Source organism: Ovis aries, chromosome 8, assembly GCF_016772045.2.
Source record: "Ovis aries strain OAR_USU_Benz2616 breed Rambouillet chromosome 8, ARS-UI_Ramb_v3.0, whole genome shotgun sequence".
In the NCBI taxonomy this organism is placed as follows: domain Eukaryota; kingdom Metazoa; phylum Chordata; class Mammalia; order Artiodactyla; family Bovidae; genus Ovis; species Ovis aries.
Genome location: NC_056061.1, coordinates 60,326,726 through 60,340,911, shown reverse-complemented (window position 1 = coordinate 60,340,911; position 14,186 = coordinate 60,326,726). Strand labels below are relative to the sequence as shown.

Genomic DNA, 14,186 nt, shown 5'->3' with positions numbered 1-14,186 from the left:
GATGGGAAAATGGGTACTTAAACACATTGTTATGTTTATTACAGTGTGTATGGGATGCATGACATTACACTCTCCGAAGCTGACATCTTTGTCTTCCTGATCCAAGCTGCGACCTCCTCCTGTTTCCTCTCTTTATTAGCAATATCAGCATCTTCCCAGTTGCTCAAGCCAGAAACCTAGGTAGCATCATTGTTGATTTTGCTCCCTCATTTATTTCTTATAATTGATTGTTGTTGTTTAGTTGCTAAATTGTGTCCAACTCTTTTGTGACCCCATGGACTGTATAGCCTGCCAGGCTCTTCTGTCCATGGGATTTTCCAGGCAAGAATACTGGAGTGGATTGCCATTTCCTTTTCTGGGGGATTTTCCCGACCCAGAGATCGAATCCAAGTCCCCTGCCTTACGAGGCAGATGTTTTTTTTTTTACCACTGAGGCCCCTGAGAAGCCCTGTAATTGATTCCAGTCCTATTATTTCTTCTTTTTGCTAAGTCACTTCAGTCGTGTCCGACTCTGTGTGACCCCATAGACAGCAGCCCACCAGGCTCCCCTGTTCCTGGGATTCTCCAGGCAAGAACACTGGAGTGGGTTGCCATTTCCTTCTCCAATGCATGAAAGTGAAAAAGTGAAAGGGAAGTCGCTCAGTCATGTTTGACTGTTAGCGACCCCATGGACTGCAGCCCACCAGGTTCCTCCGTCCATGGGATTTTCCAGGCAAGAGTACTGGAGTGGGGTGCCATCGCCTTCTTCTTTGTGAATAAGTAATTACATGTACATATACAGTTGATTGTTCTTGTTTGTGGTAGTTATATTTTATAAAGTCATAAATGAGTGAACACTGAATGAAATAGGCAGGCACTGACTTAGCGAAAACTGAACCATTGCTCCCATAAGAAACACGAGGTTAGGTTCCTGTGATCCTCTGGTCACAACATTTTTGTCAAACAATCAATACATGACCTTGTTTTATGTATGTTTAAAGACACTTTATTTAATATATATTATTGATTCATTGAAATTGGACTCATAGCCAGTAGCACTATAACTTAATGCCTAACACTAACATTATCTACTATGCATTTTTTAAATTTCTAAGGTACATCACAGCTGCTTTGTGCTTAACACTAGACAGTGCTTCAGACTACTCTTGGGGACCATTTTAAACAGCAAAATCACCAACTAATATTACAGGGTGAAAAATGTGGCATTTAGAGGTCATGAAAAAGGATGCTGCTTTATGAGAGTTGAAACAATAAGGCAGAATGCATCTTATTTGACCTCAGTTGGCAACATACATGTTGGGCTACTAAAATTTTTTACTGTTCTACACTGGCCACAAGAGACTGCAAAGTGCTAAAAGTCGTGGTTTTTAGTGACTAGCTGAATCCATGAATATGGAATCCTCAAGTACGGATTGATTGTCCATTTTTTGATCCATTTTCTTTGTTCTTATTACTGCTTTTTCTCTTAAAGACTGTTAGCTTTGGGCAGAATTCCTAAAATATTTAACTGGCTTTTTTACTTTCTCTCAGACACTTTCTACAATACAGGTAGAGTGAGTTTTCCAAAATGTAGTTCTAATTTTCTGTTGCCCTGTTTAAACCCTTCATTTTATTATAAGACCTTTTGTCATCTGGTTTCTCTTTGTGTTACTCACTACCCAAATCCACCCAAGAACACCTACCTGAGTTTCCTCTGCTTCTATAGCGCTTTGCCCTTTCCCCTCCATTTCTCCTCCTGGTAATTAGATTTTGAGGCTGTAGTTCATGTATCACTTTACTCCTAATCCTGGGATAGGGGAACCGTCTTGTGTACCTGTAATTCACTGTATTCCTTTTTATTGCCACCTCATGTAAAATCATAACCTCTGCCATACATTTAGCCCCTTTCTCTGGTAAGCCTGCCTTATTGTTCCTCGCAACCCTTACATCGTCTGTCATCGTGTGTGCACACAGTTTTATTTCCCTCCTCTTCTTTGTAATCCCCCTAACCTCCCCCCCCACAACAGTGCAACTTCTATGAATGTAAGGTCTTTATTGCTATATTCCCAGCTTAGAATATATCTAGCACATACATGTAGGAAAGAATTTAAAGTAAAAAGTGGGTTTCACTCTTAAATACTGTTCCACATCTTATTCCCTAGAGGAAGCTGTAAAGCAAATCTGTAAAAAAATATTTTATATTTCTCTGGAAACTATTTTTGTGTTAGACATATCAGATTTGTATACATAACATTATACAAGTGGGAGGATACTGTAACACTTCAATATCTGTATCACTTCACATGCTAAGTATATTGCAGGTTTTTCCTTACCAGCATATAGACATCAATCTCATTCTTTTTAAAAGCCACATAGAATTCCATATTAAATAGCCCATGTTAACATTTTAACTTATTATCACTACTGACTCCTGAATGAACATCCTGTGTTTCTACTGATTGATTTTCTAGGCCCATAAGTATGTACTTAAAAATTTTTGATAGATATTGTCTAATTGTCCTTAATAGAACCTGTGCTGATTTCCTTCCCACACAAGTTTATGAGTGCATTTTGTTCAAATTCTCACAGATAGGATTATTGCTCTTTTGGGTATTATGCCAACCTGATAATTGGAAAGTATTCTTATCATTTGTTTATATGTCTTAAATGAGTGAAACTGACTACTTTGTCACACATTTGAATCTATTTGTATTTCTTAGAACTACCTATTCCTAATCTTTGACGATTTTTCTGCTGGCTCTCCTTCATAATGACTTCTAGGAATATATGTGTGTGTGTATTTAACGTATTTGATTTTTATATTTAAATTCTAAGAAAATTAATCCTTCTGTTATGTGCATGGAAAATATTTTTTCTTTGTCATCTTTTAGATCATTTATAAGACAAATTGTTGATTTTATATATATAAATATTAAAGTTTTGTATTAAAAGTTTCTAATTCATATTAAAATTTATAAAGTAAATTAATAAAATATATTAAAATAAACAATAATTTGATATTCATAAAATGAGTATTTAATACTAATAATAAAGTATATTAAAAAGTAAATTTAATAAAGTACATTAAAGGTAAATTTAATAAAGTATATTAAAGTTTACTAATCTTTTATGGGTTTTTGTTTGAAAGTTCTACTTTACTACAAGGTAATTTTAAAAAATTGCGTCTTCTCTGTGTTTAGCAGATTCTTTCTCTTTTTTAAAAAAAAAATTTGAGTGTTTGATATAGCTGCTACAGGGGCTAAGGAAGAAACACAGTTTCCAACATTTTTTCTTTTTCAATAGCTCAGTTTTTCACAGTTACTTTTTGTTGTATTACATGTCCTTTTTCTTTTTTAACCTAATTTGAAACGCCATCTTTGACGTATGCTAAATTTTCCTCTCTCCATCTGTCTTGCATTTTTTGAGACTCTGTGCTGTTCTATTTTTTTGTCTTGTTCTGGGCCAGTATCAAATTTTCAATTACTGTAGCTTTATATTACTGTTAATTTTTAAATGTCTTATAGCCTGTCTTGTTTTTTTAGTCGTCTTTTTCATTTAGTGTTGTTCACTTGCTAAGTCGTGTCCGACTCTGTCACCCCATGGACTGCAGCATGCCAGGCTTCCCTGTCCAGAACCATCTCCCAGAGTTTGCTTAAACTCATGTCCATTGAATCAGTGATGCCATCCAACCATTTCATCCTCTGTCGTCCCCTTCTCCTGCCTTCAGTCTTTTCCAGCATCAGGGTCTTTTCCAGTGAATTGGCTTTTCACGTCATGTAGCCAAAGTATTGGAGATAACCTCAACATCAGTCCTTCCAATAAATATTCAAGGTTGATTTCTTTTAGGATTGACTAGTTTAGTCTCCTTGCTGTCCAAGGAACTCTTGAGAGTCTTTTCCAGCACCACAGTTCGAAGACATCAATTCTTGGGCGCTCAGTCTTCTTCATGGTCCAACTTTCATATCGGCACATGACTGACTCCTGGAGAGACCATACCTTTCACCATATGGACCTCTATTGGCAAAGTGAAGTCTCTGCTTTTTAATACATTGTCTTGGTTTGTTATAGCTTTTCTTCCAAGGAGCAAGTGTCTTTTAATTTCATGGCCACAGTCACCATCTGCAGTGATTTTGGAGCCCAAGAAAATAAAGTCGGTCTCAGTTTCCATTTTTTCCCCATCTATTTGCCAAAAAGTGGTTGGACTAGGTGCTGTGATATTCCTTTTTTCAATGTTGACTTATAAAAGCCAGCTTTTTCACTCTCCTTTTTCACCTTCATTAAGAGGCTCTTTAGTTCCTCTTTGCTTTCTGCCATAGGGTGCTATCATCTTCATATCTGAGGTTGCTGAAATTTTTCCCAGCAATCTTGATTCCAGCTTGTGATTCATCCAGCCTGGCATTCCACATGATGTACTCAGCATAGGAATTAAATAAGGGTGACAATATAGAGCCTTGACATACTTCTTTCCCAATTTTGAACCAGTCAGTTATTTCATGTCCAGTTCTAACTGTTGCCCCTTGACCTGCATACAGGAGGCAGGTAAAGTGGTCTGGTATTCCCATCTCTTTAAGAATTTTCCACAGTTTATTGTGATCCACATAGTCAAAGGTGAGAAAAAAATAAACTGTCTTCATTAGGCAGTAAACATTACATTATTAAATGGAGTTTCAAGTATCGGGCTAGTTTTGTAATATTGGAGCATTCCTGTCTGGTCATGGTATACATATTTTTTTAATGGAATGGATTTTATTTGAAAATATTTTATTTAAAATTGTTTTGTCTATTCATCAGTTAAGTTCAGTTCAGTCGCTAAGTCGTGTCCGACTCTTTGAGACCCCATGAATCGCAGCACACCAGGCCTCCCTGTCCATCACCAACGCCCGGAGTTCACTCAGATTCACGTCCATCGAATCAGTGATGCCATCCAGCCATCTCATCCTCTGTTGTCCCCTTCTCCTCCTGCCCCCAATCTCTCCCAGCATCAGGGTCTTTTCCAATGAGTCAACTCTTCGCATGAGGTGGCCAAAGTACTGGAGCTTCAGCTTTAGCATCATTCCTTCCAAAGAAACCCAGGGCTGATCTCCTTCAGAATGGACTGGTTGGATCTCCTTGCAGTCCAAGGGACTCTCAAGAGTCTTCTCCAGTACCACAGTTCAAAAGCATCAATTCTTCGGCACTCAGCCCCTTCTTCACAGTCCAACTCTCACATCCATACATGACTACTGGAAAATTGTCTATTCATAAAATTATACTATTGTACGTATGTGTTCTTTGTCATGTTTTGGTTTCTCTTGTGATAGTTTTTTAGAGAATTAAGAATTTTCTTTATTCTTATAATTTGAAGGGCAGTGAAATTTGTTTTATGATAGAAAATTATCTTTCAATATTCTAAGGTCAGCTTGGGAAGTTTTAATTTTCTGAGTAAATGATCTATTTCATCTGGTTGACAGATGATTTTGTTTTGCATTGTAGCAAACATTGTCTAGTAGTAGTAGTAGTAGTATGAATTGTCAAACACAGAGAATAATGTATCAAGTACTTATAAACTTGCCATTTAGATTCAACAGAAGATAGCATTTTGCATTACACATTTCTGGTATTTGTTTGTCTTTGTTTTAAGAAATATATTGTTAGATTGAAATCCGAGTTCTGCATTTTTCTTGTTTCTCCCTACTCCCTTGAAGTTGAAATGCATTGTTCCCATTCTCTCTTTCTTAACTTTTGTCTCTGTGGCTACTGTTTTTCTTATGAAAACTGTATTTGCTGTAACATGTGGATTCTTTTAGTTGCTATTTTCTGTATTCTTTTAGAGCTATTGTTATTTTCTGGATAATCCCCATTTTAATTTTGATTTTCTTTTTAAGTCAAGAATCGAAGTGTTCTTTTTTTCTTAAATCCCAGTTTGCTGTGGGAGTTTTATTTGCTATTTTTGTTATAATTTTTGATTTCATTGTGCTATCATCAGAGAATGTGGTTGGTACATTTTACTTTTTGAAGTTTATTCGGTTTTTCTTTGTTGTCCAATGTAGTTTTATAGTTATTTAATAGGTTAATGTCAGTAATATAAATTGTCTGACTAATCCAAAATATATTTCTGTTAGTTTTCAAATTTTACAGAATAACAACATGTTACCATTTTAAAAAATTTTGTCAACTTTAAACAGTATGTATGTGCTGATCTTTTATGAAAGATGAAGAAATTGACACACATACTTCACCTCCTCTTTCTTATAATTTTTATTAATATTTTAAGTTTTTAGGGGAGGTATTTATCTTTATACCTCTTTTTTAAACCTTATTAACTGAATTACTGACTTTAATCAGTTCTTTGATGAGTCCTCACTTTAAAAGTTGAGCTCATCAGAGTTATACTTTTTCATACTTGACCTCTTCTTTCCCTTTATCTCCTGATGATTTTAGTCATATTATTCAATGTAGTGCCAAAAATTTTAACTTTCCTTAGATTTTGTACTCAATTTTTCCTTAGTTTTTAACCAACTGTAGTTATATTAAGCTTGATTGGTTTCTCATGATTAGGCCTCTATTTATCACTTGTTTGACATCTTTTCCATCTCTCACCTTCCCCTCCCCCCAAAATATACATTTGAAATTTTCCCTAAGTTGTTGAATATATAAAAATGATTCTGTGACCTATATCTGCATTAAAATAATAATCCTTGGCTTGTCTTTTTTTTCTGGAGGTTCTTGCAGACATTGCTCTATAATTTTCTATCATATATACTTCTAGCATGGCTTTTTAAATTTCTGAAAGTAGTTGTATTTTTTGTTTGTTTTGATTTTTTCAATCTGTATTTCTTGTAAGCTCGGCTGGCTGCTTTTTCACTTTTTTCTTCTGTTTCTTTAATCTTTTAGTGTGTGTGTGTGTGTGTGGAGGGAGGGTATGGGTTTTGAGGGGAAAATGAGATAGAAACATCTTTACTTTGTCTTTTTAACTGGATATATTTTTCCAGCAAACCCACTCCAGTATTCTTGCCTGGGGAATCCCATAGACAGAGGAGCATGGTGCACTACAGTCCATGGGGTCTCAGAAGAGTCAGACTTAGGAACTAAATAACACAGTCTTCCCAGCAACACTTGATTAGATTAAATGCCCCAAATAGCGGTGAAGCTAGATAACTTGAGACGTTTGTGAATAATTTCTTTTCGGGGATGTGGTACGACAGACTTTGCTCCAAAACCTTAGATGCTTAGGTATAATAATTCCCTTGACTATAGCATCCTGTCTCTGTGGTAACATACCACTGAAGTCTAGGAGAAAGCTTTTTTAATTGCGCGTATTTGGGAGCATATACACACACACACGTGTTTTGGCTGCACTGGGCCCTCTGAGGTGTGCGGGCGCTTTGTTGCGCACACCGGGCCTTCTCCAGCTGCAGCACTTGAGCTCTGCCGTGCTCCGGCTCAGTGGTTGTAGCACTGAGTATGATGGGCTTAGTTGCCCAATCAGGGATCAAACCCACATCCCTTGCATTGGGAGGTGGATTCTTAACCACTCTACTAAAAGGGAAATCCCTCAGTGTATTTGTATTCTTAGAATTTTGGAATGAGAACTTAATGTCTATGTGAAAATTAACCTTTTATTCTGTAATAAGTTAGAACTCTTCAATTTCTAAGGTGATGTATTAAATATTTATGTTTCTCCTTAACTTAGACAACATTTGAGTTCATTTTATAAGCATATGTAATATTGAACCATTATAGCAAGTATAAATAACCTTAGACTAGGTTATCATATAATTTTGCTATACATTTGTATGGGTGAACTGCTAAAGGAGTATATATTTAGGGATTAAAATCATGGGACAATCTGTTTTCTGTTGATAGTTTTTTGTCACCTTAAACCTACCAGGAGGGGAGGGATTCACTACCAAAACTATAAAACTAAGTAGCATTTTCTTTTTTTCCACAAAGAAATCCAGAAATTGAAATGCACATATTATTATTGTTTGAAAGGAAAATTCTGGGCAGAAGAATCTTACTATTTATGCTCTAAAATTTTATAATTAGTCAACCTTAGAAGAGAAAGTTCTCGACAGAATGAATGCTTCTTTGTAAAATTAAGCATTTTAACTCTTTTGATTGCTGTTGAGGCTTTTCTAACACTGAGTTTATTTAGATTCTTTTAGAAAAATACTTGATCTAAAAAAAAGTAAACATTAAAGAAAAAGTAGTTGGTCCACAAGTACGGAAGAAGGAGTCACACATAATTTAAATTTAACATTTTAGGGACTTCCCTGGCCAAGCAGCGGTTCAGACTCCACATTTCCACTGCAGGGGCACAGGTTTGATTCCTGGTCACAGATGTAAGAGCCTACATTCCATGTGGTACGGCCAAAAAAATACATTTAGCATTTTATATGGTTCTTAGAATTGGTATGTCCATTGCATTAATCATAGCTTTAAGAAAAGTCATTGTTTACCAATGTTGGAGGCTTTGGAGAAATATATTTAATTTTCTTATTTGGAGAAATATACTTGAATACTAAAATTTTTCTTGAGTAGAATTGGTTTGCTTATACGGTTTAGAAACCTGTTATGTATAATTTTCCTTTCCCTTTTGAATTTATTCTGGTTTTACCTTTCAAGTGAAGTTTTCATTTATAAAATAGAGTCTAATTTTACATGAGGATATAGTTAATTTGCAGGCATTGTTTTGATAGTTTTGTAGTATTAATAGTCCCTTAAATGTCATATAGTGGATATCTACTGTAGTGTATACTACTATTTGAATGTCTATGAAGTATTATTTGTAACTGTACTCAGATGATGATTATCATAGTCTAGTCTTGCTTCTCAATGGCAAATTGTTCCCTAGAGAAGATTACAAGAAATTAAAGATAAAGCAGAGCTGTAGACACTTGCAATAAGGCCTTTTTTAAAAAAAAAAAAAACTTAACTGCACTGTATTTCTCTCTTTCTTCAGCATAACCTAAGTAGCTAAATAGACATAATAGTGATATTAAATTTTTAGGAGGATATGTAACCTCTTTTTCTCCCTTCTCAGGTCAAATATATTATGAGATTTTTATCCTTAAAGTAAAGATTATGATTAACTTGAAAAGTGTACCTTACAAAGAAAAATTATTAATACAGCATGTTATGAACAGTTCTGAATTTATATGAACTTTTCACTAATGTACTTAAATATATATTTTATTTTGCTTTAATCTTTTCATAGGGAGTTATATTTAGCTGGAATTTTTTGATTTCCTCTTTTAAGTATATTTTTCTTTGAAAAGTCTTCTCATTAATTTTTCACTGAGTTAATTTTATTGAAGCAGTTAGAAGAATTTTATACTTGCACAGAAAGCTTCAGAACTAATTGGCTTTCTGCTTTAAAATTATGTGGGCTTTTAAAGGAAGTGGTTTATTTCAGTTAAAAAACTTAAGTAGTTCAGAATGTTCTCAGATATGTCTTAAGATTCTCTTTGTGTATACACCTACACTGGAAAAACTGAAGCACTAATTGCTTAATTTAAAAATAATTTGCTTTAGACTCTCAAAACAGCCTGTCTTCTTCGTATAGCCAGTACCATGTAAGAATTGCATGAATGTTAAATAGAGTTTTCTTTTCATCCTAATTACCTTGCTTTTTTAAAACCATAGAAATTGTAATCAGAGTACATATATTTGTATATACTTTCTTGTTTCATTCCAAGGCAATTATAAATCCATTTAAATATTTTTTGGGGTGAAAGAATTGCTAAGTATTTAGCTAGGGATTAGGATGGATTAGAATGGGAACTGATAAATACAGTTCAATTTAGCTAGCATTTATTGCATGTTCACTTTTTGTCAGAAAATTATGGTAGCCACTGGGGACATAGATTTATACCCCGACTTTTCCCTAGAATTTTATAGTAGCCCCTCAGGAGCTAAGTCTGATTTAATAGAAGCACCAAATATAGCCAAGGTGTTTTCCCTTGGCTATGTGTAAAAGTGTTCTGTTCTGGAAACTACCACTTCTCAAGGGGAGATAGGGGAGTGAATTAATGCATGGAAGGTAAACTTTGTGTCAGGCTTTGTATATATTTTATTTGGTTTTTACAAGAATCTGTGAGGTAGGTGGAAGAAACTGAGGTGCATGTGAAATAAATAATTTGCCATACTTCACAGCTGTTAAGAGCAAATTGTAACTCAAATTGAGTTCTTTTGGACTTGGACATCCTTTAAATTTTTTTTTAAATTTTGACTTATTTAAAATTGAAGTATAGTTAATTTACAGTATTGTGTTAGTTGAACACACTTTTCATTGTTATATATTACTTGCAACAAGTTTTATGTTGTAAACTTAATCTTGTTTTGTGGTTCTTTGTGTAACTTAAGGATAAAATTAAATCTCTTATTGGGGGAATCAGCTTTATCGTTAGTGAGATACTTCAGAATTATTTTCAACTATTTTTTTTACTATATTACTTAGAGGTGTTGGCATAGCTATATAGAGAATTGGTATCAGTTTTTAAATCCTTGTAAATTAGTGGTCATATAGTATGAAGTCCTTTTGTAGTTCATTAAATTTTAAGTCACTGTGTGGTCTTTGATTCCTTACTTAAGCAAACCAACAAAATTCTGTTTGGTTTAAAAATCCTGAAGCATTTTATTTTTTTAATAGTTGTTAGCTTAGTGCCATCTTTAAGCAAATGCTCAAATAATAAATGATAGTGTTTATTGAGTAAAACTAGAAAGTCCAAATGAGCCAGTGGATACTTAATCCCTTTATTCAGAATTCAGAACTATTCTTATTTTGATGCATTTACACAGTAATGGTAGGCAAGATTGATGAACACTTCAGTTCAGTCGCTCAATCCAACTCTTTGTGACCCCATGAACCACAGCATGTCTGACTCTTTGTGACCCCATGAACTGCAGCAACCCCAGGCCTCCCTGTCCATCACCAACTCCCGGAGTCCACCCAAACCCATGTCCATCAAGTTGATGATGCCATCCAACCATCTCATCCTCTGTCATCCCCTTCTGCTCCTGCCCTCAATCTTTCCCAGCATCAGGGTCTTTTCCAATGAGTCAGCTCTTCGCATCAGGTGGCCAAAGTATTGGAGTTTCAGATTCAACATCAGTCCTTCCAATGAACACCCAGGACTGATCTCCTTTAGGATGGACTGGTTGGATCTCCTTGCAGTCCAAGGGACTCTCAAGAGTCTTCTCCAACACCACAGTTCAAAAGCATCAATTCTGTGCTCAGCTCTCTTTATGTCTAACTCTCACATCCATACATGACCACTGAAAAACACTACACACCAAATATTGTACTAAACTCTTTATACTTACTCATTTATCACATTTAGTGTAGTCAGTATTTAATAAATCATGTCAAGTAGGGATTTTCTTTTTTTTTTAATTCTTGTGTCACCAGGAGGCTCTGAGGCTGAAAAATGGCTTAACGCCTTACCCAGGGCCATAAAACTGGTAAATGGTGGAGCCAAAATTCAGAATAAAATGCTTCTAATATAGTAAAGTCCTCCTTTATAGTTTGTGTATGTTTTTCTTCATATAGGAAATATTAGTTCTTTTTTTAAAAAATGGGGCCACTTCATTTTTTAACCCATTTAACTTAATCATGTACTACAGACTTTAAAACTTTTTTTACTTTGGTAAATTCTGTTTTCAATTGTGGTAAAATACAGATGGCATGAAATTTATTCACTGTTTTTAAGCATATAGTTCAGTAGTGTTAAGTATATTCACATTGTTATGCCATCAGTCTCCAGAACTTTTCCATCTTATAAACTGAAACTCAGTACTCATTTAACAACTCTACATTTTCCCTTTCTCAAGTCCCTAGCAACCACTCAGACCTTTGTTGGTATGCCAATAAATTTAGGCTGCATAATATCATAATTTCATCTAACTAAACACCTATTGTAGGACTTGTTTTTCAATGTAATTTTACCAAAAATGCTTCAGTAAACATTTTTGTGCATTTTTTTCTGATTATTTTATAAAAGGTTTTTTGAGAGTAATATTGCTGGATAAAAAGGTATAGACAGTTTCTATGCTTTTAGTACATATTGTGAAGTTACTTTCAGGAAGATTATACTAATTTATTTCTTTTATTTAATTGTTAATCATAATAGTATTGATAGCATTATTGTATAAAGGAAGGATTTTATATTCTTACTGATGTTTTCATTCATTAATAGAGTAAGAGAGAGATCATAAAGGAAGGATTTTATATTCTTATTGATGTTTTCATTCATTAACAGAGTAAGAGAGAGATCATTCCTTTGGTGGGGGTGGGGGGGACTTGTGATGAGAGTCATTTTTGTGTCCCTAAAAATTGTATCCATAGTGCATTGTGCAGTTTTATAAGTTGGCAGTGTCTAAAATGTCATTTATTCCCTGTTGGCTCAGACGGTAAAGAATCTGCCTGCAATGCAGGAGAGCCGGGTTTGATCCCTGAGTCAGGATTATTCTTGCTTGGAGAATTCCAGAGGAACCTGGAGGGCTACACTCCGTGGGGTCACAAAGAGTCGGACACAACTGAGTGACTAGCACTTGCACTTCACTTTCATGAGAAGACAGTACCTAACTTTAGAAGTTCGCATGGTGCCAGTGGTAGAGAATCTGCCTGCCAGTGGAGGAGATGCAAGAGACGCAGGTACAATCCTTGGTTCGGGAAGATCCCCTGGAGTAGGAAATGGTACTCCATTCCAGTATTCTTGCCTGGAAAGTTCCACAGGCAGAGGAGCCTGGCGGGTCACAGTGCATTGGGCCACAAAGAGTCAGACATGACTGAGCGAGCACGCACTCATAAGTAAAATAACCCATGCAATAAAATTGGCACAGTGTCTGGCACATAGAGAATGCTCAACAAGTGATAATTGAACTTGGTTCAAAGAAATAAAGTTGTTTTCTTACTACTCTCTAAGGAACAAGTGCCTTAAAAAGTGATTATATATTAAAGTCTAGTTCATTAGGGACTTATATTTATTTCCACTGAGTTTTTTGGTTTTTAAAAATCATTCATGACTTTATGTAAAGCTCTTACTTTTTATGTAAGCCCTTTTGGGGAGATGACTTATCTTCTATCTTAGCCATTTTTAATAGCCTGATATAAATTCTTCCATGTATTTCTTTTTTTTTACATAATCATATATAAAAATAAACACATATACATAGAGGGATTTTTCATTACTATTATAAAAAAGAAAAGAAGTACTATAATTTTCATTTTCCTTGTAATACACTGTTAACCGGAGTATTTCCAATGTAGCCTTTTGTTGTTGTTGTTTAGTTGCCAAGTCATGTCAGACTCTTGTGACTCCATAGACTGTAGCCCTTCAAGCTTGCTTGTCCTAGGGATTTTCCAGGCAATAATACGAGAGTGGGTTGACATTTCCTTCTCCAGGGTTTCTTCCCTACCCAGGGATCAAACCTGGGTCTCCTGCATTGGCAGGTGGATTCTTTACCACTAAGCCACCAGGGAAGCCCTTCTTTTTGGTAATTACATCATATTCTATGGGATGGCTGTGCTATCATTTAGTCAGTATATTGCATACTGAAGGATATTAATTTTATTTCCAGTTTTTGTTTCTTTGAACTATTCTGTTTATAGAACATCTGTGTACATATCCTTAAAAACTGGGGTCTTGATTCTATGAGATAGATCCCTATGGTGAAATTGCTGGGTTTAAAGGTATACTGATTGCTTTCCATGATACAGCCTTTGCTATATGAGTGGTATTATGGTTCATCCCTCCCCAGCAGTTAGTGTCATTATTTATCTTGATTTTGGACAGTCTGACAGGTAAGAAGTTAATGTCTCATTGCTTCGTTAATGAAGTTGAATATGTTTTCATATATTCACTTGCCGTTAAACTTGTTCAGTGAATTGCTAATTTTGTATATTTTATCCATTTTTAATTAGGTTGTCTTTTTCTTATTAATTAAAATATTTTTATATTACAGATATTAATCTGTTATTAGCATATACATTGTAAATGTTTCCAATCTTTTCATTTTCTTTATTTATGGTCTCTTTCTACAAAAAAATTGAAAAACTTCATATGATTCTGTTTAAACAGGTTGCAGTCTTGGATTAAAAAAAAAATCAAGCCTAAGATGTACATATTCTGTTTTCTTTCAGGAAGATTATATGAGTTTAAGACTTAATTCCTCTAAAATTTGTCTCTGTGTGAAGTGTAAAAAAATAGTCAAACTTGTATTTT

At 34.8% G+C, this 14,186-nt stretch overlaps 1 protein-coding gene across 4 annotated transcripts in view; it reads left to right on the top strand.

Moving 5' to 3' along the window:
• HBS1L (HBS1 like translational GTPase) overlaps nucleotides 1–14,186 on the top strand; it is an 86,973-nt gene that overhangs the window by 25,467 nt on the left and 47,320 nt on the right. The window contains exon 2 of one of the 4 annotated variants that reach the window (XM_042253499.2): nucleotides 45–180. The exons of the other annotated variants lie outside the window; for them this stretch is intronic. The gene's annotated coding sequence lies outside the window, so the exon portion shown is untranslated. The remainder of the gene's footprint in view (nucleotides 1–44; nucleotides 181–14,186) is intronic. 4 annotated transcript variants of the gene reach the window in all.